The sequence below is a fragment of the Lithobates pipiens genome, unplaced genomic scaffold, assembly GCF_037356315.1.
Source record: "Lithobates pipiens isolate NorthernLeopardFrog02 unplaced genomic scaffold, aLitPip1_a1.2 Scaffold_8, whole genome shotgun sequence".
NCBI classification, from domain to species: domain Eukaryota; kingdom Metazoa; phylum Chordata; class Amphibia; order Anura; family Ranidae; genus Lithobates; species Lithobates pipiens.
The window spans coordinates 89,148,419-89,174,209 of record NW_027507903.1 but is presented as its reverse complement, the minus strand read 5'-3'; positions in this window follow the sequence as shown (position 1 = coordinate 89,174,209).

The window sequence follows — 25,791 nt, the reverse complement described above, 5'->3', positions numbered from 1 at the left end:
TCAGCAGAAACTTTGGTGACCCTCTATACTCCTCAGCAGGACCGAACCTTAATCCACCACCAGGGGGATCCTCTCCATCTTTCTCCCTCTCTGAGTCTGGCACCCATACAGACGATCTTCTCTTGAAGATGTCAGCCCTCTTGGAAAGGGGCTTAGCATCTACTGCAGCTAAAATAACAGGGGACATAAAAACAGATTTCCAAAACCTGAGAGCCAGGATGGAAGCTGTAGAACACAAACTCGACATGACAGTCTCCGTAACCAATCAAAATTCAGAACACATCCAGACTTTGCAAGATAGGCTGGATACCGCCATACTCATAATTGATGAACTTGAAAACAGATCCAGACGATATAATTTACGGATCAGAGGACTACCAGAATCCATTTCTGATGTGTCACAAGCTACCCAAGACATCATTAAATCCTTGATCCCAAACATACCACAACATCGCTTGGAACTAGATAGGGTCCACAGGGCCAAAGGACCCCCTAGAAAAGATGGAGCCCCCAGAGACATCATTGCCAAGCCGCACTTTTACCTAGTCAAGGAGGAGATCATGAAACAGTCCAGAGCGACGAAACAGCTCTCTTATCAAGGACATCCTATCCAGGTCTTCACCGACCTCTCTCCCTCCACGATTCAAAGAAGAAGAGTCCTAAAACCCCTTCTGCTGGTGCTCGCACAAAAAGAAATAAAATACTGGTGGACTTTTCCTTTTGCTGTCAAATTCCAACATAAGGGCAAATTTTATTCCTTCTCCAGCTTCCAAGATGGAGAAAAGATCCTTCTATCCCTGAGGCTCATCACAACGGAAGTGGACATGGACACATCTAACCCGAATTACAACCCAGCTAAGCGCCCACCCCCAATTAGCCCACCTACACCCCAGCAACTATCAAAGAGAACAAAGGGCCGCATCCAGACCTGAGGCTCGGTCCCTCCCACATTTTCTTGCCATTCTAACCCAACTTCTACTCCAGGATGGAGTGTAACTGGGGAACTCCCCGCCATCTGATGGGAGCTTCGGCTCCACTAACCTTCCTTGAAGGTTCTTTCCACAGACTGTGTGATCCATCTCTAGTCCCCCCTCTGGCTGACCCATTCACCCGATGGCCATTTACTGCCTAAAGGCGGGGGGCATGGTCTGGACTTCACCAAGTTTCTGGTCTTCGCAAAGTTTTTGTTATCACCAGGCCGCACAGGACCTCTCCACAGGCCATACCTGTTTCACAATGGATTATTTTTTTTCCTTCCCATCCCAAATGGATGTTTCTTCCTCCCCCCTCCCAACCCCCCCACCACCCCCCCCCCCCCCCTTTTTTTCCTTTTTTTTTAGGAAGGAAACTCATCAAAGCCTTCCCTAAGCAGATCTGTAACGATCCAGGACCTACCTAGAGGTCCGCAGTGGGGCACTGGTCCCTCCAAAGTTTTTTTTTATTCTCAGTGTTTTTCCACAGTCTTGCTCTTTATTTTTTATTTTTTGGTTTATTCAGCTTAGAAGAGTGTTAAACTCTACAATTTGCTTCAACTGTATCCTTAATACGTTTGGTGCTTGTTATATAAATGTAAACTGTTTTACAGTAGTACCGGGGCACTGGACTCGGTACATGTGCCTCCACCTATCCCACGGACCTTCAATGTTCAGTGGGCTAGGATGTCTGCCCTTAGAGGAGCAGGCACTTCAAGTAGGGGTGACTTCCGGGGGACAGCATGGTCTCCGGGAGGTTGCCCCGACACACCCGAGGATGTCTTCTAAGGGCTCCTCCACTTCTCTTTCTTCTTTCTTCCTTCCCTCCACCTTTGATCTTTTCACTCTCTCTATTGCTCTAACTCAAAGGTTCTCAGTGGTCACTCTCTATTTTCTCTCCCTCCAGGTCCACAAAGTTATTGTTTCTAACTCAATGTTCCCGCTCGACGGCTTCCATCACAGGACGACAGGCGCCTGGGTCTCTCTAGATGTATGTGAAGCAGGACTGGAAAGCATCCCCTCTCTTTGTTATAATGGCTGACCACCCAGGCTCCACACTCAGAATAGCTTCGCATAACGTTCAAGGCCTAAATTTCCCTGTCAAAAGGAGAAAGCTTTTTAACAGTTACAAATCCCTAAGATTGGACATGGTTCTGATCCAAGAAACCCACTTTCCTAATCGGTACAGCCCTAATTTCTTGCACCACTACTTTCCCCAGTTTTACCTAGCAAAAACCGAGAACAAAACAAAAGGAGTGGCAATCTTATTTGCAAAATCATGCAATTTTGTTTGGCAAGCAGACTACAAAGACCCAAAAGGGAGATTCATCCTGGTTAAAGGGACAATAGACAGCCAAGTATACTCCTTCGTGTCATACTATGCCCCTAATAAGGGACAGCACAAATTTTTCAAGTCCATGATGGCCACTCTCGATCCCCTCCTGGAGGGGAGCTCAGTCCAGGGGGGAGATTCTAACGTTGCTCTAGACCAAGGACTTGATAAATCAAACCCAGCCAAAAGCAAGCTCATCCGCCCCTCCGACGCCAGCCTAAAATTTGCTAGACTGGTCTATACTCACGGTCTGGCAGATGCATGGTGTGAAGCCAACCCGACAAAAAGGGATTTCACCCACTTTTCCAATCCGAATCAATCCTACGCCAGGATAGATCACATACTACTGCCCACGCACTTACTGCCCAATATTGACAACTCCAAAATCATAGACACTGTCCTCTCGGACCATTCCATAGTGACTATCACACTGCACAACTCGCTTCATAGATCTCAATGAGTCTATTTTAACAGAGCCCACTAGGGTGATAGACATTAATAAAGCACTTCTTGAATATTTTGAGCACAACAGAACAGAGGGGATCTCGGCAGAAACCTTATGGGCAGCCCACAAAGTTTCCATTAGGGGGAAATTCATTCAAATAGCATCACAGAACGAAAGAGAAAGAGAGGCTGACATCCGCAAGCTTGAAAAAACATATGCTGATCTCAAGGCCCAACACAAAAGAGATCCAGATAGAATTCCCCCTTCCCAACTGGACTCCGCTAGGCTTGAATTAAACCTTGCTCTGACAGTGAGAGCTGAGAAACAATTAAGATGGAGTGGGGCCAAATTTTATTTACATAAAGATAAACTAGGGCGAATGCTGGCCAATAAACTCTCCCCCAAGACAAGAATTAGGACTATCCCTAAAATTTGGACTCACGGTCACATAACCACCTCTGACCCCACTAAAATCGTCTCGGCTTTTCAGGAATTCTATGCTAAACTGTACAAAGACGACCGACAGGGTCCCACTAGTTTTATTTTGAAATTTCTAGACACTCTACCCATCCCATCCCTCTCAGGTAATCACAAAGCCATCATGGAAGAGAGGATCTCTGTAGAAGAGACCTTAGCGGTAATTAAGAACTTGAAGAGGGGCTCTGCTCCGGGACCGGATGGTCTATCGGTGCCCTACTATAAGTCCTTTGCTGAGACCCTAGCCCCCTACATGACAAATTTTTTCAACGAAAAGGTGAATGGCTCTCCTCTAAAACCTGATTTAAACTCAGCTTTTATAACCGTACTCCCGAAACCTGACAAAAATCCTGAAGAAGTAGGTAATTACAGACCAATTTCATTGATAAATAACAACCTCAAAATCCTCACCAAAATCCTCGCAAATAGGCTAAACTCCTTTATTCGTTCTTATATCCACAAAGACCAGGTCAGTTTCATACCAGGCAGACAGGGACCTGACCAGACCAGACGTACCATAGACATGGTCTCTATACTCCAATCTAACTGGCCGGGGGGCCCCAAGCAACAGGGCATGTTGCTCTCATTAGATATACAAAAGGTGTTTGACTCAGTCTCATGGCAATACCTTTTTACGCTCTTGGAACGGTGGGGGTTCGGGGAACGCTTTATGAGAATCATAAAAGCTTTATATTCTACACCCACAGCTGCTATCAGATCACAGGAATACCTATCCACCCCCATCAAAATAGCTAGAGGCATGAGGCAAGGTTGTCCCTTATCTCCATTACTCTTCGCTATAGCGATTGAGACACTAGCAGTTGCAATCAGGACAAACCCAGACATTAAAGGGGTATTCTGTGGGCCTCAGGAACACAAATGCGGATTGTTCGCAGACGATTTGATACTCTTTATCACCTCCCCCCCTCATCTCCCTACTGAATTTATGTAATACCCTGACCTCATTTGCTAAAGTATCTGGCCTGGAAGTAAATTTCTCCAAATCCCAAGCCCTCAATGTCTCTCTTCCCCCAGCACTGGTATACCTACTCAAATTGAACTTCCGCTTCGATTGGAATGATCATGCCATTAGATACCTAGGCATAAACCTTACCCCCAAAATTCGACACTCTTTACGAGAAAAACTACCCCCCCATGTTTCGCAAGCTAGATCAAGACCTGAAATTTTGGTCCACACAAAATATCTCCTGGCTGGGCAAAGTTAACGCCGTTAAGATGACCTTGATGCCAAGATTATTATACCTATTCAGAGCTCTCCCAATCCCGATACGATCAGATCACCTTAGATCTTTCCAAAGCAAAGTCCTGAAATTTGTCTGGGGAGGCTCAGGCTATAGATTTTCCCAACAAACCCTTTACTTATCACGCATCTACACAGATACTATCAAGCGGCCAGATTGGCGCAGCTCTCAGTGATATACTTTAATGGGGAGAAACCTGACTGGCTACAAATAGAAAGACAAGCAGTCCCGCACAACACTCTGGACTTCTTGCTTTGGACCTCACCTAAAAGCAGACCCCCGATCTTGGCCCCTACGCTCTCTCATACCTTCTCGTTATGGGACAAATTAAAGTTGAACCCGAACATCACCTCAGGCCTAACTCCTCTGTCCCACTTTTTTTCCGGAATCCAAAATTCCCTCCACGGCTAGATATACAGGCTTTTCAATGGTGGCTGGACAAAGGGCTGTACCGAATAGGACATTTTTTCTCTACCAACGGGCCCCTCTCCCTTGCACATTGCGTTAGTAAACTAGACCTTCCGCGAACGTAAAGGTTTAGATTCAGACAAATCAGTCATTTCCTACACGGCCTATGGCTAGACAAACCAAACCCTCCATGTTTCTCTAGCTACGAACTCTGGTGTGGTCAAGCCGTGGAACATAGGGGAGGGATCTCAATCATCTATGCTTCACTCTCGCAACCCTCGGGAAAGTCCTCTTACATGCTAGCCTGGGAGGAGGATCTCCAGATTCAGTGGATTCTTGAGTCCTGGCAATCTGCTCTATCTATAGCCTTTAAAGGAATCTTAAACACCTCCCTAATGGAAGCAAATATAAAAACTAATATTCTCACTCTCTCTCGCTTTCCTCTTCTATCTTTCCTCTCCTCTTCCTGATTCTTCGGAGGGCTATCCTCCCACTCTCTCAGGGTTACTGATCGACCTCTACAGCAATCTCGCATAGTCGATCTTGGACAACATGGGGGGGTGACCGGGAGCCTCCGCTCTATGTGCGGGGGTCCTCTCCCTGTGCAGTGTGATCTCAAGAGGGGCGCAGGGATTGGGGCTCCCCCTGTAGTCGGCCCAGGTTGGGCTCAACCTGGGAATTTAAGACTCTCCTGCTAAGATAAAGTGCATTTACACCTTGATCTTGGTGGATTTTCCGGGTCACACCCCCACCCTTATGATGAAGGGATGCTAGCTCATTTCCTTTAGAGCTGTTTTATTTCACGTGTGTTTTTTTACAAGTTCTCTTCCCACTCCAGCTGACAAGAAGGTCGACATGGCTTCTACCATGACTTTTACCATCACATTGTTATTACTAAAGTACTACTTGTCAAGCATGTTGTTTCAGTTTCTCTGTATTCTGTTATATGAAAATAAAATACTTTGAAAGAAAAATTATTGGTATGATGGTTTCTACGACCCCCATGGTCAAGTGGTCACTGTGGAGGTTACTCCCTTTCCAGACAGCGATTCTTCAGCAATGGAGGGGGACAACTATCAGTTTATTCACATAACATCAGTGATGAGGAGCAGCCTCTTCTGGTGGCTTCAGCACAGAAATCTGTTCGCCTGCCACTCCATTACTCCAGTCTCATGGGTCATGGTCACAACTGACGCCAGCAGTACCGGATGGGGCATCCCCTGCATGCCAGTCTTCACAACCCAGGCTCAAACATACTGGAACTTCAGGCAGCCTGGTGTGCCCTTCAATCCTTCTCTCATCTTCTGAAAGGGGAATCAGCGTTATTAAGGAAAAATACCACAGAGGTCTCCTATGTGAAGAGGCAAGAGGGCACTCGGAGCTTCACCTTGCTCCAAGAAGTCAAGCCCATTATGTCTTGGGCTCAGAGAAACTTGGCCAATATTTTGGTGGTCTTCATCCCCGGAGTCCAGAACGTCCAAGCAGACTTCCTGTCTCGCACACAGTTGGAAAACGAGTGTCCTTTCATGCGTAAACATTCAAATGGATCCTGTCCTTGGGAGTTATTCCCGAAGTAGATCTATTTGCATCCCCCTGCAACTTCAAGATCAAGAAGTATTATATTCGGGGCCATTGCAGCCAGGCCTTTGGAATAGATGCCCTGACAGATCAGTGGAGCTTCAACAGGGCATACGCCTTTCCCCCGATTCCGATCATCCTCAGGTTCCTACAGAGACTTCAAGCTGGCTGAACTGGCCATAGTTTCCCCTCCTGACCCGGCTCTGTAATCCATTGCCTCTGCCTCTCAATTCAGACCTTACTTCTCAGGGGGCAGTCCTGCACCCTTATCCAGCATTACTGAGACTAATGGTCTGGTTCTTGAGAGGGAGAGACTGGAAACTCTCTGGTGAGTAATTTCCACCCTCATAAGCTCAAGAAAGCCGAGCACAAATAAAGTCTATGAGAGAATATGGGCCAGGTTAGTCGAATTCTCATCTTCTGTGGGCAGATCGCTCAGAGATCCAGGAATTCAGGATATCTTCAGCTTTCCTCAATCTGGCATAGTTTTGTCTCTATACATCAGCTCCCTCAGGGTCCAAGTCTCAGCCTTGTCGGCTTTCTCCGGTACACCGTGGACCGCTCATCCTCTAATCCAGCAATTCTTCCATGGGGCAACGAGACGCAAGCCCGAAAGAAAACCAAAATGTACCAAATGGGATCTTCTCCTTGTTCTTGATTTACTGTCTGTTCTCAGTAAAGCAGGACAGCAGGATTGGCTTTGCTTTCTATCAAAGATCTTTCTGCAAAAGTCGCCTTCCTGATTGCCATCAATTCGGCCAAAAGGATTTCCGAGATCTGGTCCTTGGGTCATGAAGAACCATTCTTGACTGGGTGGTCCTTATCCCTATTCTGGGCTCAAACCCGAAAGTCACTTCAGTATTCCATGAGAACCAAGAAATCGTCCTACCTACTGTACATTCAGGATACCGGGGTCCACCGAAGTTCATTCTCTGGATGTAGGTGAAATACTGAAGGAATATCTGCAAGCTACTTTCTCCTTTAGACACCTGGACTACCTGTTTGTCCTGTACTCTGACAAGAACAAAGGGAAAACTGAGAGCTTTGTCCGGAAAGATTGGGGCTTGGATCGTTCAATCCATACAAAAGGCTTACAAGGCTAAGGGCTTGGCTCCTTCAGAGGCGGTGACAGCACATTCCACCAGGGATATGGTGGCTTCATGGGCAGCAGCCTGGCATGTGGCTCCTGACTAGGGATGAGATGAGTGTTCGAGTCGAGCCCATGTTCGACTCGAACACCGGCTGTTTGCCCATTCAGCGAAACCAGAACATTATGGGCCAAATTCGAGTGGCGCTCACGGCCCATAATGCACTGCGTCATCACACTGCATTGCTGGCTGATGATTGGCCAAGCATGCACTATGACCCGCATGCATGGCCAATCACAGCATCATCAGCGAAGAGGGAGTTTAGTACACACCCCGCACTATATAAGACCGCCTACGTGGCTCATAGAGAGAGATAGACGGAGAGACAGTGTCTTCATTTCCTTTGAAGCTACTGCAATTACAGTCGGTTTATTGTGCCCCCTGCACAGTGTACACCTGAAGCTATCCTAATTGCTGGTGTTGTTCTGGTTGATAACACAGGCAGCTGCAGCAGTTACAGTCAGTGTATTGTGCCACCTGCACAGTGTACACCTGATGCTACCTCAATTGCTGGTGTTGTTCTGGTCCTATACCACAGGCAGCTGTAGAAGTTTCAGTCAATGTATTGTGCCACCTGCACAGTGTACACCTGAAGCTACCCCAATTATTGGTGTTGTTATGGTCATATGCCACAGGCAGCTGCAGCAGTTACAGTCGATGTATTGTGCACCCTGCACAGTATACACCTGAAGCTACCCCAATTGATGGTGTTGTTCTGGTCCTATACCACAGGCAGCTGCAGCAGTTACAGTCGGTGTATTGTGCCACCTGCACAGTGTACACCTGAAGCTACCCCAATTGCTGGTGTTGTTCTGGTCCTATACCACAGGCAGCTGCAGCAGTTACAGTTGGTGTATTGTGCCACCTGCACAGTGTACTCCTGAAGCTACCCAATTGCTTGTATTGTTCTGGTCCTATACCACAGGCAGCTGCAGAAGTTCAAGTCGGTGTATTGTGCCACCTGCATGGTGTACACCTGACGCTACCCCAATTGCTGGTGTTGTCTGGTCGATAACACAGGCAGCTGCAGCAGTTAGAGTTGGTGTATTGTGCCACCTGCACAGTGTGTACCTAAAGTTACCCCAATTGCTGTTGTTCTTCAGATCCTATACCACAGGCAGGCAGCTCCAGTAATTACAGTTGGTGTACTGTGTCATCTGCACAGTGTGCACCTAAAGCTACCCCAATTGCTGGTGTTCTGCTGATCCTATACTGCAGGCAGCTCCAGTAATTACAGTTGGTGTATTGTGTCATCTGCACAGTGTGCGCCTAAAGCTACCCCAATTGCTGGTGTTCTTCAGATCCCATACCACAGGCAGGCAGCTGCAGTAATTACAGTCAGTGGACTGTGTCATCTGCACAGTGTGCACCTAAAGCTACCCCAATTACTGGTGTTCGTCAGATCATATACCACTGGCAGGCAGCTGCAGTAATTACAGTCAATGTACTTTGTCATCTGTACAGTGTGCACCTAAAACTACCCCAATTGCTGGTGTTCTGCTGATCCTATACCGCAGGCAGCTCCAATAATTACAGTGGGTGTATTGTGTCATCTGCACAGTGTGCACCTAAAGCTACCCCAGTTTCTGGTGTTATGCTGATCCTATACCGCAGGCAGCTCCAGTAATTACAGTTGGTGTATTGTGTCATCTGCACAGTGTGCACCTAAAGCTACCCCAATTGTTACATAGTTAGTCAGGTTGAAAAAAAACAAAGTCCATCCAGTTCAACCACAAAAAAAAAAAATATATATATATATATAATAATATCATACCAGCCCATATACCCAATTCTATACCCACAGTTGATCCAGAGGAAGGCAAAAAACCCCAGCAGAGCATGATCCAATTTGCTAAAGCAGGGGAAAAATTCCTTCCTATATATATATTATATTATGTACACTTAGGATATAATCCAGGCCTTTCTTAAAGCAATCCACTGAGCTGGCCAGAACCACCTCTGCATGGAGTCTATTCCACATTTTCACAGCTCTAACTGTGAAGAAACCTTTCCGTATTTGGATATGAAATCTCTTTTCCTCTATCTTTTTTACTCTGTAAAGAGTGCCCCCTTGTCATCTTTGTTGACTGTAAAGTGAATAACTCCACACCAAGTTCACTATATGGACGCCTTATATATTTGTAATCAGAGCCCTCCTCGACACCTGAGAGCAACCTAACTAAGACCTGCATTGTGCCTCGGCCTGTAGGTCAGTATACCTGAAAAGAGGGCATACCCTGTATGAATACCTGCTTGCTTGTAAATACCGAGAAAGTGGGAAACGGGAGGGTGGGTACCCGGAAATAGTCACAGACGTCGTCACAGCCAGGGAGGGAGGCTTAAATAGCGCCCGGGCTCCAGCCACAAATACAGGCTGGCCTGCGGCCAGCCTTACAACTTGTAATCAGAGCCCTCCTCGACACCTGAGAGCAACCTAACTAAGACCTGCATTGTGCCTCGGCCTGTAGGTCAGTATACCTGAAAAGAGGGCAAAAAGACACGTGGATAGGTGAATAAATAGAGTGTTTAATGGTGCTGCACAAACCGAGATTCATTTAACAAAGAGGCGAATGCCCTGCTGACTTCTTCCTGTGGATCGGGGATATACCTGCTAAAACAGGCGGAATTCCAGCGCCCCATGTGCTTGATGATATGAGGGGGCACTCCCTGTTTGGATGCGGCAGATGCTGCCCCGATTCTGAATGAATGACCCGTGAATGATTTGGGGTCCAACCCCAACTTGGCGATTAACAACCTAACATGTGTCATGAACTGTTTGGATGTCAATGGATCAGATGGAAATGGTAACAACGGGCTGTGCTGAGGAGATGCCGCAAAAAACACGCCAAGCGCATCAAGTACCTGGAGTGGACACCACCTACTGCTGGTACCATAGAACTTAACTACATACCCCTGACCCACCTGCTTGGTCTTGTTATTGTTAAGCTGCAGAGCGAAGTGGTCCGAGAACCTGCTAAGACTACCCTTGGACAGAAAAGGTGCATGATTGCTGACCCGTGACACCTCCCCTGGTCTGAGGAACCCAAAGAAACTTAAATATACCGCTGCTTTGATCACCAGACTGGGACCTACGCCAAAAGGGGATGCCGAAAGTAAATCTGAAATGTCCCGAACCATCCGACCGGAAATGGGCAGCCTGGCCGCCTGAGCCTGACCCTGAGCTTTCTGCACACCCCTTAGCAAGGCTTTGAGAGGGTGAGTGGCAAAAATGGACGGACTAGCAGGGTCTTGGATGGACCTAAAATGCTGAATGCCTGCGAGATAAGATTTGATGGTACTGGCGGACAAAGCCAACTCGCTGTGGCAATAGGCCGCAAATGCCATGACAGAACGGATATCCCACGGGCTGCTAGAAGGATGCCATCTCAAAAACCTGAGAAAACTCCTCCACCCCGAGGAGTAGGCTTTAAACGTATTGCTGGACAAGGATGCGTTGGCCAAACCGATCGCCTGTGTCCAGAATCTTGTCAGTCCATGGTGAGAAGGCAAAAAGGAGGGACTGGCTTGCCCAACCGTTCTGCTTCCGGATGCTGTAAGAAAAATTGACTGAATTTGAAACGTTACAAAGCATCGGTCGCCCTATTAAAATCCCCACTGATGAATTCCCCCTGAAAATGGAACCTGTGAGTCAACCCCAACCATGTCAATCTGCGCATGAAGGCCATAATGGCCAGGGAGCCTGACCTGCCTTTGTTGATGATGTTGGCCGTGGCCTGATTGTCCGTGAAAAAAATAACTGAACTTCCCGTCCAGACCGGCCCCCAAGTGACAGCTGCAGCCACAATTGGGTAGATTTCAAATAAAGCCGAAGTCTGAGCGAATTTCGGTAACTGAAACACCTCCCGAGGCCAACGACCAGCCAGCCATTCCACCCCACACATGGCCGCAAACCCTCCTGATGCCGCTGCATCCAAGAACACCCTGGGTGAAGAGCTGGAAGGCTGAGGCACAAGCAATGAAATGCCATTCCAGTCCCGCAAAAAGTGATCCCACATGATCAGGTCAGCGCGTGCGTCAGCTTGCAAGCTGACACGAACGTCCGCATCCTGGCTAAGGGGCAAGAGGGCCAAAATTCTGGAAACAAAAGCCCTGCCTTGCGGAATGATTCGCATCGCATGATTGAGCATGCCCAAGAGTGACTGCAACTCCTTTTTTGAACAGACGGCCGAACAAACAAACGCATGGATGGTCAGACGTATTCTGTCCAGCTTCACCTTGGGCAAACTTGCAATCATGCGCCTGGAATCCAGCGTGATGCCTAAAAAATTTATGACCTTGGCGGGACCTTCCACTTTGTGGACAGCCAATGGCACGTTCAGCTCTGTAAACAAATCCATGAGATACTGCAGGTCCCTAGGAGCCCTGGATGGATCCTCCACGAGCAAAACATCGTTGAGATAGTGCACCACCCCCTGGCAGCCTTTGTGATGACCCAGGATCCAATGGAGAGCCTGGGCGAAAATATCGAACAAACAGGGACTGCTTTTGGCCCCAAAAGTTAACTTTGTGGCAAAATAATAACAGTCCCGCCACCTGATGCCATGCCATTGCCAGAGTGCCGCACTGATTGGGAGTAACTTGAACGCATCAGCAACGTCCGCCTTGGATAACCAAGCCCCTTGACCCAACTGAAGAATAAGCTGAATGGCTGAATCAACCGAAGAATACTTCAAAGAAAACTCTTCCGAAGGAATCAGTGAGTTGATGCTGGGAATGTGTGAGCAATGAGGAGCGGACAAATCGTAGATGAGACGGTATTTATTTGAAAATTTGCCACATACAACCCCAATGGGGCTAACCCTCCACATGCCGAACGGAGAGGAAAAAAAAGGCCCGATCACAAAACCTTTGGCAACTTCTACACCCAACAATTGATCAACTAATGAGACATGTTGGTCAGCAGACACAAGGTTTCTACACTCAAACGTTTCCGTAGGCAACGTGATCAACCCTGTGTGGAACCCAACCATGAAGCCATTCAACAGAAAATCCCTGACCACCGTGGATGGGTGATCCTCTAAATAACCCCCTAAAGCAGCAACATTCACACGGCCTAGTCATGTAGTCCCAAATGGTTTGACCATACAGGACGATTTGGGATGAGCCCGGAAGCAATTAGAACACACATGCAGGAGTCTGCACTGATTGTAATTGCAGCCAGCATGATTGAAATTGTTGCAAACCTGCGATTTTCCTAAAAAATGAATGGTCCTACCCAGCTTGTCCACCTGGCCTGAAGGACCCGTGGAAGAAACACCAACCCCCTGTCTGCTAACCCCTGACGGACCCGGGGCCTCAACCACAGGACACCAAGCAGCGGTATGCGTTGAAGACTGACAGGAGCTGCATACCGGGGACTTCTGATTGGCAAAATGTCTGCAAAACAGCTCCATGTCAACGTTGCTCCAACACATGACCACCTGGAACTGAGTCCAAGTGGCCGCCACCTTGGCCGAAAAGGAACGGTGATAGTCATAGAAACTGCAACCCCCATACTTGTGAGCCAGATCTACCACCTTGTGGAGATACAGGTCCAACTCCACCCTCCTATCCGGACTGACCGCGCAAATGATGTCCCGGAAGATGCCGAAAGCCAGCACAAACTCAGCCACATTGAGTTTGCGATTGAGTCTGGGGTCTTTGACTTTCAGCACAACCGACACCTCACCGCAAACATACGATTTGTTTTCAGTAATGTCTTGCGATGCAATTAGTAAAGAGGCTAGATTCACATCCTTCCCATCCAAAATGTCTCTCTTCAAATTGGCAGGAATGAAGTGAGACGGTGACACAGATGGGGGAGCTGCCAACGGTGATGGAGCTGTGAAAGGCAGGGGAACGGCCATGTTACCTGTGAGAGCACCGGAAAGGACTGGAGCTGGGGACACAGGAAGCGCCTGCGTTCTGGCCACATGCACTTCCACCACCTCCATTCTATCCTGCATCTGGGACATGGAAGTGGATAATGAGTTCAACAAAGCATGAATCTGCGTAAGGGAATTCTGCACCGAAACCTGTGACATGCTGTTATCGGGGAGTGGCTGTCCCGTGCTGGATTGCAATAGTCTAAAAAGTTCAGCCTTCCTGGCAGTAGCTGGAAAAGAAATTCCCCTGCGCCGAAGTTCCGCCGTGAGCCTGGGCACCGTCCAGCTCCTTAATGAAGGGGTGCTGCCATGCACAGACCCCCCGGTGACAGATGGCAGAATGAACGCAAATTTGTCACTCTCAGAAACATGTGACATGATGAATCTGCGGTAAAAGCACAAGAACATGAGAAACTACATACTGACCCGCCCCCCCCCTCTCTCCCTGAAAGTACGGACCTAACCATGCCAAGGATGTAATCATGTAACAATCAGTGCATGAATGAAAACCTGAAGCGCCCCCCCCCCCCCCCCCCCCCTATACCTGAATGAGTGTGCTGAGAAAGCCCGAGCGACCTGCGGCGCTACAACAGGTAAATTAATAACGAACACTCAGGGCTAAGAACAAAATACCCACAGAGCGTGGTGGGTACCGAAATAAGCGTATGAAGTGAAGTGTGACGTATGACGTATGAAATGTTGGCCGCGAGCCTGTAACCTATGAAAACTAAGTGAATCCTGGCCCGTAAGGATCTAAAGACGAGATGAAAACCTGACCTGCCCCATGTGAAGAACCCATGAAACCTGAAGAAATACACGCACCTTCTGTTTGCGAAAAGTTGCGACAAGACGAACGAGTCACCCGCAAGGTAATGTACCTAACATGAGTTAACACGGACAGAAAATCAAGCACATTACTTACCCTACTGAAGAAATGAAGCGCCTGACAAACCCCTACTAACCCTGACACCCCCCCTCCCCCCATCCCTGAACACACCTGATAATGGCAACCAAAGCACGGCTTCCTGACAATCCTACAACGCTTGAGCTAGGAACAGAACCTGTGGAGCAAACGTGAAACTTTGAAAAAAAAAAAAAACGAAAAAAGGTGCAAAGCCTGGATGGCCATCAGATGCCCCCCCCAACACCCCCACCCCCCTCACCGACTGAGCCCACAATGACCATGCCGCATGCCCCAAACGCCCCTGCATGCGCCTGACCGCCCTGAGATGCCCCCAGTGATGCCAAGCAATCCTCCCCCCACGGTAAGACCACCAGACAGCTAAGTAGCTGCCCCTGCCATGACCCCGTCAACCTACGACTGATGAGGAATCCTAAATGTGTAGAAAAAATGCTAACCCCATGCGTCGTGCTTAGGACCTGAATGAGTGATACGAACAAATGAATGAACAAGCACTAACGCATACTTTGAGAGAATGCTGTGATGAACTGCTCCATGGCACCACCCATGGCCGATTAACCCCACCTGTCGCATGAGTGACTGTGCGAGCACCTGGCATGGCTGAGACACATGCGACCGGGGCACTGCCCTGTACCCTGACACAGAACCAGCAATGTACCTGATGGAAAAGAACAGCAGACTGACCAAGCCAGCTTGTGCGGGGGGGGGGGCTGTATCTCCCCTGACGGACGTGACCCCCCCCCCCCACGGAACGGCGGCCGTGCTGAAAGTGGATATGCCTTCCCGTGGGCCAGAAACATGCCCCCAAATGATCCACCAGTGATGGTTTCCAGACATGGAATAAGCCCCACCATCAGCGCCATCTGCGCCATCCGCACCACCGCTGTTGTCAGTGCCATCCTCCCCCACCCCCCCCCCCCAACGCCACCTACCTCCCGCCAGTCCAACAGCCCGTCCGCCTCGCTCCACGAAAGGCCCGGTGCTGCGGTTTGCAAGAATCACGTCTGGAACGCAAACCGGAAACCGGAAACCGCGATACCGGAAGTGAAGTCGTGACCCGGAAATAGTCACAGACGTCGTCACAGCCAGGGAGGGAGGCTTAAATAGCGCCCGGGCTCCTCCCACAAATACAGGCTGGCCTGCGGCCAGCCTTACAACTTGTACATGTTGATCATATCCCCCCTTAATCTCCTCTTATCAAGAGTGAATAAATGCAGTTCCTCTAATCTTTCCTCATAGCTGAGTTCCTCCATGCCTCTTATCAGTTTGGTTGCTCTTCTCTGCACTTTCTCCAGTTCCCCGATATCCTTTTTGAGAACTGGTGCCCAAAACTGAACTGCATATTCCAGATGAGGTCTTACTAATGATTTGAACAGGGGCAAAATGATATCTCTATCTCTCTGTAGTACATACCTCTCTTAATACAGGAAAGGACTTTGCTCGCTTTGGAAACCGCAGCTTGGCATTGCATGCTATTATTGAGCTTATGATCTACCAAAACCCCCAGATCCTTCTCCACTATGGATTCCCCCAGTTGTACTCCCCATAGCATGTATGATGCATGCATATTCTTAGCCCCCAAGTGCATAACTTTACATTTCTCAACATTAAACCTCATCTGCCACATGGTCGCGCAATTAGGCAGAGCATTGAGGTCGGCTTGTAAATTGGAGACATCCTGTAAGGACGTTATTCCACTGCATAGCTTGGTGTCATCTGCAAAGACGGAAATTTTACTTTTGATCCCAGACCCAATATCATTTGTAAACATATTAAAAAGTAAGGGTCCCAGCACTGAACCTTGAGGTACACCACTGAAAACCTTAGACCATTCAGAGTAAGAATCATTAACCACTACTCTCTGAATTCTGTCTTTTAGCCAGTTTTCTATCCATTTACAAACTGATATTTCCAAACCTATAGACTTTAACTTACACATGAGCCGTGTGTGCGGAACTGTATCGAACGCTTTTGCAAAATCCAAGTATACCACGTCCACTGCCACCCCTCTGTCCAAGGTTTTACTTACCACCTCATAAAAAGTAATCAGGTTTGTCTGACAACTCCTGTCTTTCATGAATCCATGCTGTCTGTTGCTTAAAATATTTTTTTCTGCAAGAACTCATCTATGTGGTCTTTTATTAATCCCTCCAGTATCTTCCCAACTATAGAAGTTAAACTAACGGGTCTATAGTTACTTGGTAAAGACTTTGTTCCCTTTTTAAATATAGGCACCACATTGGCCCTGCGCCAATCCAGTGGTACTATTCCTGTCATTAATGAGTCCCTAAAAATTAGATACAATGGCTTTGAAATTACCGAACTCAATTCTTTTAGGATCCGTGGGTGGATGCCATCAGGTCCAGGTGCTTTATCCACCTTTATTCTTTTCAAATATTTATGGACCATATCACTTTTGAGCCATTGTGGATTTGAGGCTGCGTCACTACCACCCCCATTATGGACATGAGCTCCCCCATGCTCCTTTGTATACACAGAGCTGAAGAAAGTATTTAATAAGCTAGCCTTCTCTTTGTCCCCAGTCACCCACTCCAGATTATTTTGCAAAGGGCCTACATGCTCAAACTTAACCTTTTTACTATTAATATATTTGAAGAATTTTTTGGGGGTTTGTCCTACTATTTTTTGCAATCTGTCTTTCATTTTGAATTTTTGCATCCTTGATTTCCTTTTTACATATTCTGTTATATTCTTTGTAACATTTAAATGACACTAGCGTTCCTTCATTTTTATATTTTTTAAAAGCTCCTTTTTATAGTTTATAGCTTTTTAGCCTTTTAAACGTATTGCCCATGGGAATATACTTTGCTGTGAGATCACAAACAGTCTTTTTGAAGAATTCCCATTTCCTATTTACCGCTGATCCTATACCGCAGACAGCTCCAGTAATTACAGTTGGTGTATTGTGTCATCTGCACAGTGTGCACCTAAAGCTATCCAAATTGCTGGTGTTCTGCTGATCCTATACTGCAAGCAGCTCCAGTAATTACAGTTGGTGTACTGTGTCATCTGCACAGTGTGCACCTAAAGCTACCCCAATTGCTGGTGTTCTGCTGATCCTATACTGCAGGCAGCTCCAGTAATTACAGTTGGTGTATTGTGTCATCTGCACAGTGTGCACCTAAAGCTACCCCAATTGCTGGTGTTCTTAAGATCTTATACCACAGGCAGTCAGTTGCAGTAATTACAGTCTGTGTAGTGTGTCATCTGCACAGTGTGCACCTAAAGCTACCTCAATTGCTGGTGTTCTTCAGATCCTATACCACAGGCAGGCAGCTGCAGTAATTACAGTTGGTGTACAGTGTCATCTGCTCAGTGGGCACCTAAAGCTACCCCAATTGCTGGTGTTCTCATCTCCCTGCAGACCATTAGTATGTCTGTAAGCAGGGGCGTAACTAGAAATCACAGGGCCTCATAGCAAAATGTTGTATGGGGCCCCCCTGCAAACAGCCCCCCCCCCCCACAAAAAAAATTAACGAATTCCATTGAACAACAGATTACCATACTCATGTGGCACAGTACCCAGGCCAGTAAATTAATTCGACCGTGACCAGTAAATTCATTCATCAGTGACCATGATCAGTAAAATCATTCATCAGTGACCAGTAAATTCATTCATCAGTGACTGTGACCAGTGGCAGTACAATAATACAGCAGTTACTGTGACCAGTACAGGATATTTACCCCCCTCCCCCCACCATGCTGCATATTATAAAAATCACAGACAGTCACAGTTCATAATCATCACCATCAGTGACCATGATCAGCAGTGGCAGTACATTAATTCATCAGTGACCAGTAAATTCATTCATCAGTGACTGACCAGTAAATTCATTCATCAGTGACCGTGACCAGTAAATTCATTCATCAGTGACCGTGACCAGTAAAATAATTCATCAGTGACCGTGACCAGTAAAATAATTCATCAGTGACAGTGACCAGTAAATTCATTCATCTGTGACCATGACCAGTAAATTCATTCATCAGTGACCATGACCAGTAAATTCATTCATCAGTGACCATGACCAGTAAATTCATTCATCAGTGACCGTGACCAGTAAAATCATCCATCAGTGACCGTGACCAGTAAATTCATTCATCAGTGACCAGTAAATTCATTCATCTGTGACCATGACCAGTAAATTCATTCATCAGTGACCATGACCAGTAAATTCATTCATCAGTGACCGTGACCAGTAAAATCATCCATCAGTGACCGTGACCAGTAAATTCATTCATCAGTGACCAGTAAATTAATTTATCAGTGACCGTGACCAGTAAAATCATTCGACCGTGACCAGTAAATTCATTCATCAGTGACCGTGACCAGTAAATTCATTCATTAGTGACTGACCAGTAAATTCATTCATCAGTGACCATGACCAGTAAAATAATTCATCAGTGACAGTGACCAGTAAATTCATTCATCTGTGACCATGACCAGTAAATTCATTCATCAGTGACCATGACCAGTAAATTCATTCATCAGTGACCGTGACCAGTAAAATCATCCATCAGTGACCGTGACCAGTAAATTCATTCATCAATGACCGTGACCAGTAAATTCATTCATCAATTACCGTGACCAGTAAATTCATTCATCAATTACCGTGACCAGTGGCAGTACAATAATACAGCAGTTACTGTGACCAGTACAGGATATTTACCCCCCTCCCCCCACCATGCTGCATATTATAAAAATCACAGACAGTCACAGTTCATAATCATCACCATCAGTGACCATGATCAGCAGTGGCAGTACATTAATTCATCAGTGACCAGTAAATTCATTCATCAGTGACTGACCAGTAAATTCATTCATCAGTGACCGTGACCAGTAAATTCATTCATCAGTGACCGTGACCAGTAAAATAATTCATCAGTGACCGTGACCAGTAAAATAATTCATCAGTGACAGTGACCAGTAAATTCATTCATCTGTGACCATGACCAGTAAATTCATTCATCAGTGACCATGACCAGTAAATTCATTCATCAGTGACCGTGACCAGTAAAATCATCCATCAGTGATCGTGACCAGTAAATTCATTCATCAGTGACCAGTAAATTCATTTATCAGTGACCGTGACCAGTAAAATCATTCGACCGTGACCAGTAAATTCATTCATCAGTGACCGTGACCAGTGAATTCATTCATTAGTGACTGACCAGTAAATTCATTCATCAGTGACCATGACCAGTAAATTCATTCATCAGTGACAGTGACCAGTAAATTCATTTATCAGTGACCATGACCAGTAAATTCATACATTAGTGACTGACCAGTAAATTCATTCATCAGTGACTGACCAGTAAATTCATTCATCAGTGACCGTAACCAGTAAATTCATTCATCAATGACCGTGACCAGTAAATTCATTCATCAATTACCGTGACCAGTAAATTCATTCATCAATGACCGTGACCAGTAAATTCATTCATCAGTGTCATCAGTGACAGTGACTAGGGATGAGCCGAACACCCCCCGGTTCGGTTCGCACCAGAACTTTCGAACGGACCCCACGTTCGTTACGAACGTTAGAACCCCATTGAAGTCTATGAGACTCGAACGTTCGAAATGGAAAGTGCTAATTTTAACGGCTAATATGCAAGATACTGTCCTAAAAAGGGTTTGGGGACCTGACTCCTGCCTCAGGGGACATGGGTCAATGCAAAAAAAAGTTTTAAAAAACGGCCGTTTTGGCGGGAGCACTGATTTTAATGACCATTAAAGTGAAAAAAAAGTGAAATATTCCTTTAAATATGGTGCCTGGGGGGTGTCTGTAGTATGCCTGTGAAGTGACACGTGTTTCCCGTGTTTAGAACAGTCCCTGCACAAAATGACATTAAACGGAAATAACACCATTTAAAACTGCTTGAGGTTTTAATGTTATATCTGGTTCCTGCAATATGGTTGAAAATCATTGAGAAAAATGGCATGGGTAGCCCTCCCTGCCCATTACCAGCCTATTTGGGTCTTGTACGCATATTAAGGGGAACCCTGTACCCATATTAAAAAAAGGAAATCTGTGTGGCCCCCAGGCCCTATATACTCAGAACAGCAGTATACAGGCGGTGCAAACAAGACAGGGACTGTGTAGGTTTGTTGTGTTAAGTTGAATCTGTTTGTCATTTTCAACCGGTACATTTTTAAAGTGTAGCTCCAGTCAAAAAAACTATTTTTAAGCTTTTTGGAAAACATAGGGAAGGGTTATCACCCCTGTATAATTTGTTTTGTCGTCCATCTTTTTTCATCTCACTTGCTGCTGTCTGATGTTTGTAAGTTGGATGTTTGAAAGTAGGGGCCTGCCCTATATGCTCTGCAGAAATGGCGGAACAAGGTGTTGGTTTTGCCACAACATTTTAAGCCCTCAAAGTGACTCTTGGTGGGCGCTGGAGCGCCCTGCTGTGAACGATTATATCAAGAATTGTAATTACATGCCATTGTTGAACAGTGGTAGAAAAATTGACCTTTGGTGGTTGTGGTGCTGGTGCCACAACACTATAAGTCCTCACCGTTACTCTGGGTGGGCACAGGAAGGGGCCCTCCTGTGAAATATTATATCAAGAATTGTAATTACATGTCCCTGTTAAACAGGGGCAGAAAAATTGGGCCTTAGGCTGAGGTGAATATCGCGGTGTATACTGAGGTCAGGGCACGCAGACAATAACCAGAAAACAGCAGAGATAAAGGGGTATATACAGATGTATACTGTGCTGTGCTGGAGGCACACATAACTTCCAATAACTCCTGCAGATGGCAATTGGGCTCAAATAGAGAACAGCTATGTAGGTGGATTATAGCGGTATGTACTGGGTACAGAGCACGCAGACAGCACGCACTATCTCCTAACACTACTGACTGCAAGCTCTATTATTAAAGATAGATCACTAGCTATATAGGTGAGGTGAATATAGTGGTGTATACTGCGGTCAGGGCACAGACAATAACCACTACACAAGAGCAAGATAGGAAATCAGCCAAAAACGATTGGTGTATAACTGTGTTGAAGGTACACAGAACACCCACTGCTTCAGATGCCAACACACTACACGAGGCCGCCTCAAAGGCGGCCTTATATAGTGTGGGGCGTGCACTACACAGCCTGAGCTATGATTGGCCACAGGCATCCTGCCTGTGGCCAATCATGGCTCTCCTCGCTGCTGGCGCTGCGATTGGCCAAGCATGCGGGGTCACAGTGCATGCTTGGCCAATCATGAGCCAGCAATGCACTGCTCCATCACAGTGCATTGTGGGCCGTGCGCGCCACACGAATTTTGACGCGAACGGACCAAGAGTTCGGATTTCACCGAACGGACGAACAGCCAATGTTCGAGTCGAACGTACGTTCGACTCGAACACGAAGCTCATCCCTAACAGTGACCAGTGCAGGACATTAATACAAAAATTACTGTGACCAGTGCAGGACATTTACCCCCTTCCCCCCCCCGCCATGCTGCATATTAGAAAAATCAGTCAAACTCACAGACAGTTCAGAATGTTTAGACTGCAGTCTGGCCCCATCACTGCATCAGCTTAATTTAGCTTGTATGGTAAATCTGAAATTGTAGTCTGCAAATTCTGCAATCAATTGAGGGCATTGACTGGTTCCTCCTCGGCGGTGCTGCCTGGCTCCTCTTGTATGCAGGCTGCAGTAGCTCAGCATTGACGCTTCCGTCCATCGAGCCTCTGGCCGAGTGACGTCACGACGCTGGGACGGGGCTGACGCCGGTGTTCTAGGCAGGACAGAAGCTTGCCAATGCCGAGCCCCGGACTACTCGGCAGTGGGCCCCGGCTGAGGGCCCCATTCGGCAGCGGTCCCCACTAGGCTGCGGGCCCCATAGCGACCGCGTGGGTTGCTATGGCGGTAGTTCCGCCACTGTCTGTAAGGCCAACAAGGAGGGGTAGACAGTCATGAGCCAATAAAAGAGGGCAAGCAGGCTCTGTGTCTAGAGGAAACAGTGCTGGTCGTGGACATGGCACATCCTCATCAGCACGTGGCCATGGGACATGCTTGTCCTTATTTTCGGCAGCTGGACACTTTGAGCCACAACATGCCGAAGACTTGGTAGAGTGTATGACCAAGCCCTCCTCATCCTCCTCATCCTCCTCATCATCTCTCACCCAGGCTCAGGGTACTGGCAAAGCAGCTGCCAACGTGGAATCTTCCCTCGCCTCAATGGCATCAGTCACTCCTTCCCTAGACCCACCATGTCCCCTGAACTGTTTGAGCACAGTGTTGGGTAAATGCTCCAGGAGGATGCCCAGCTTTTTGAAGGCTCTGAAAATGATACCCATCTATAGGAAGGCAGTAGCGTGAGCCCAGAGAGAGGGGATGCCCAAGAAGGACAGCAATCTGGCAGTCATGTTCCACCAGCTACAGCATACTGCCAGGTTTGCTCCAGTGATCAGGAGGGAGGGGATGATGAGGCCACTGACTCCACGTGGGTGCCTGATAGAAGCGAAGAGGAGGAGGAGGCACATCTCCAACAAGGCAGGATGCCCTCCAGGGGCCAGCTTAGGGGCACAACCAACTGAATCACACCGCAGAGCTCCACCTGTGCAGGATGCTGCCTCTACGCTTTATTCCAAAAATTCTTTGGTGTGGGCCTTTTTTGAGACGAGTGCACTGATCAGATCGCACTGCTGCTATTTGCAACATATGTCTCAAGCATATCTCGTGTGGCCAAAACATCAGCCGCTTGACTGCTTAACCAGACATATGTTGACCTGCCATGCAGTTCTTTGGCAAGCATACCTTAAACACCCACACCAAAGAACAAAGCAGACCTCTCCTTGCACCTCATGAGCTGGAATCTCCAACCCCACTATGCCTTCAGTCCTCTCTGAAACCTGCACTGAGAGGAATGAAGGTGTAGAATTAGGTGTGTCACAGCCAAGTCCTTGTGGGCAATCTGCTAACGGTACACCGATGTTCGATTGTACCAGGCAAATTTCCCTGCCCCAGCTGCTGGATTGTCAAAAGATATTCACTCCCAGCCATCCACATGCCCAGCGGTTGAATGCTAGCTTGGCTATACAGTTGGTAGACTTGGCCCCCTTCCGTGAGTTTGTGCAATGTGCGGTTGCTCAGTGGCAGGTTCCCAAATGCCACTTTTTCTCATGGAAGGTGATTCTGGCTCTCTACCGGCATGTGGAAGGCAATGTCCATGCCTCGCTGGACAGGGCGGTCAGTGGTAAGGTGCATATTACCGCTGACTCACAGTCCAGCAGGCATGGACAGGGGCATTACCTATATTTCACGGTGCATTGGGTGACTTTTCTGGCAGCTGGGAAGGATGCAGGACAAGGTGCAGTAGTGTTGGAGGTCGTTCCACCAACATGCCTCCAAAATGCTACTATTAGTGATTGTCACACACCTCTCTACTCCACCCCCTCCTCTTCTTCTTCCTCCATGGCCTCTTTCTGTGCTTTGTCCTCAGAACCAGCGGTGCTCCGTAGGCGTTCAAGGGGCTATGCAAGTACACAGGCAAAAATATGCCATGCCGTGCTTGTGCTGGTGTGCTTGAGGGACAGGAGCCACACTGGGGCATATATTCTGTCAGCTCTGTGGGTCCAGGCTGAGAGGTGGTTGATGCCATGCCAGCTTAAGCCAGGAATGGCCCCAACCTCCTCTCCGCCCTCTGACAGGGACAAATGACCCATGTGCCCTGTGTGGCTCATGTCCTTAACTTGGTGGTGCAGCGGTTCTTGGGTAGGTACCCGGGCTTACAGGATGTCCTGAGGCAGGCCAGGAAAATCTGTGTGCATTTCTGCCGGTCATATAATGCCAGTGCTCGGCTGGCTGAGCTCCAAAAGGAAATGAACCTGCCCAAGAACTGCCTAATCTATGACATGCCCACCAGGTGGAACTCAATGTTAGCCATGCTGCAGCGGCTGCACACGCAGAAGAGGGCCATCAATGAGTACCTGTGTGACTACGGCACCAGGACAGGGTCAGGGGAGCTTCCTTTTTCCCCCCACACCAGTGGGCCATGATCAGGGATGCATGCACTGTCCTGCCACCATTTGAGGAGGCCACGAAGGATGGTGAGCAGTGACAGTGCATACATCATTGACACTGTACCTCTTGTCTACCTGTTGGAGCGCACGCTGCATGGAATAATGGACAGGGCACTTGAGGCAGAACAGAGGCAGGAAGAGGAGGACTTCCTTGCTTCTCAAGGCCCCCTTTATCCAGACAGTGTTCCTGCTGGCCCACCAATCACACAGGAAGAGGAGGAGGATTGTGTCGGCATGGAGGTGGAGCCTGGCACTCAGCATCAGCAGCAGTCTTTTAGGGATGATTTACAGTCCCAAGAAACCCATGGACTTGTACGTGGCTGGGAGGAGGTGGCTGTGGATCATGTCGTCCTTAGTGACCCAGAGGACTTCGGACTGAATGCCTCAGCTAACCTACACTGCATGGCAAAGCCTGATCCTGCAAAGCCTGCGGAAGGATCCTCATATTCAGCGGATCAAGGAGAGGGTTCATTACTGGCTGGCAACTCTCCTTGATCCACGGTACAAGGGTAAGGTTGCAGACCTTATCTTGCCATTGCAGAGGGAGCAGAGGATGAGACATCTTTGGGAGGCCTTGCAGAAAGGTCTGTGCAACGCGTCCCCAGAGACTAGGAGGTTACAAATTCCTGGTCCTGGACAACGTGTTGCTGAGGCTTCGATCAGTCACAGAAGGAGCAGTGGAGAAGGTGGCCATCTGACCAATCCGTTCAGACAATTTTTTAGTCCGCAGCCCCAAGGTATGATCAGTTCTGGCAACCATCGCCAGCATCTTTACATGGCGCAGGAATACCTAGATCAGACTTGGACATCTTTCCCACCGAAAATCCTCTGGTTTACTGGGTCTTGAGGATGGATCACTGGCCAGAGCTTGCACAGTATGCAATCGAGCTACTGGCCTGCCCTGCATCCAACGTTCTTTCGGAATGCACCTTCAGTGCTGCTGGAGGCTTTGTAACAGGGTGCGCCTGTCCAGCGACTCGGTTGATCGACTGACCTTCATAAAGATGAATCAGTCTTGGATCACCACCAGCTACCAAGCACCTGAAGTTGATGTAACCAAATAATTTTTTTTTAAATCTCCCATCCCTTCAAGACTGACTATGCTGATGCTGAGTGACTATCCTGTTTTGCTGACTGACTATCCTCTTCCTCTTCAAAGATCCTGCCGATAGTATGGAAGAAAATTTTTGGTCCTGGGCACCACCACCAGTGGCTAAGGCCCAATTTTTCAGCCCCTGTTTAACAGGGGCATGTAATTAAATTTTTTGATGCGATACTTTGCAGCAGGGCTCATTCCTGTGCTCAAACTAGAGTATC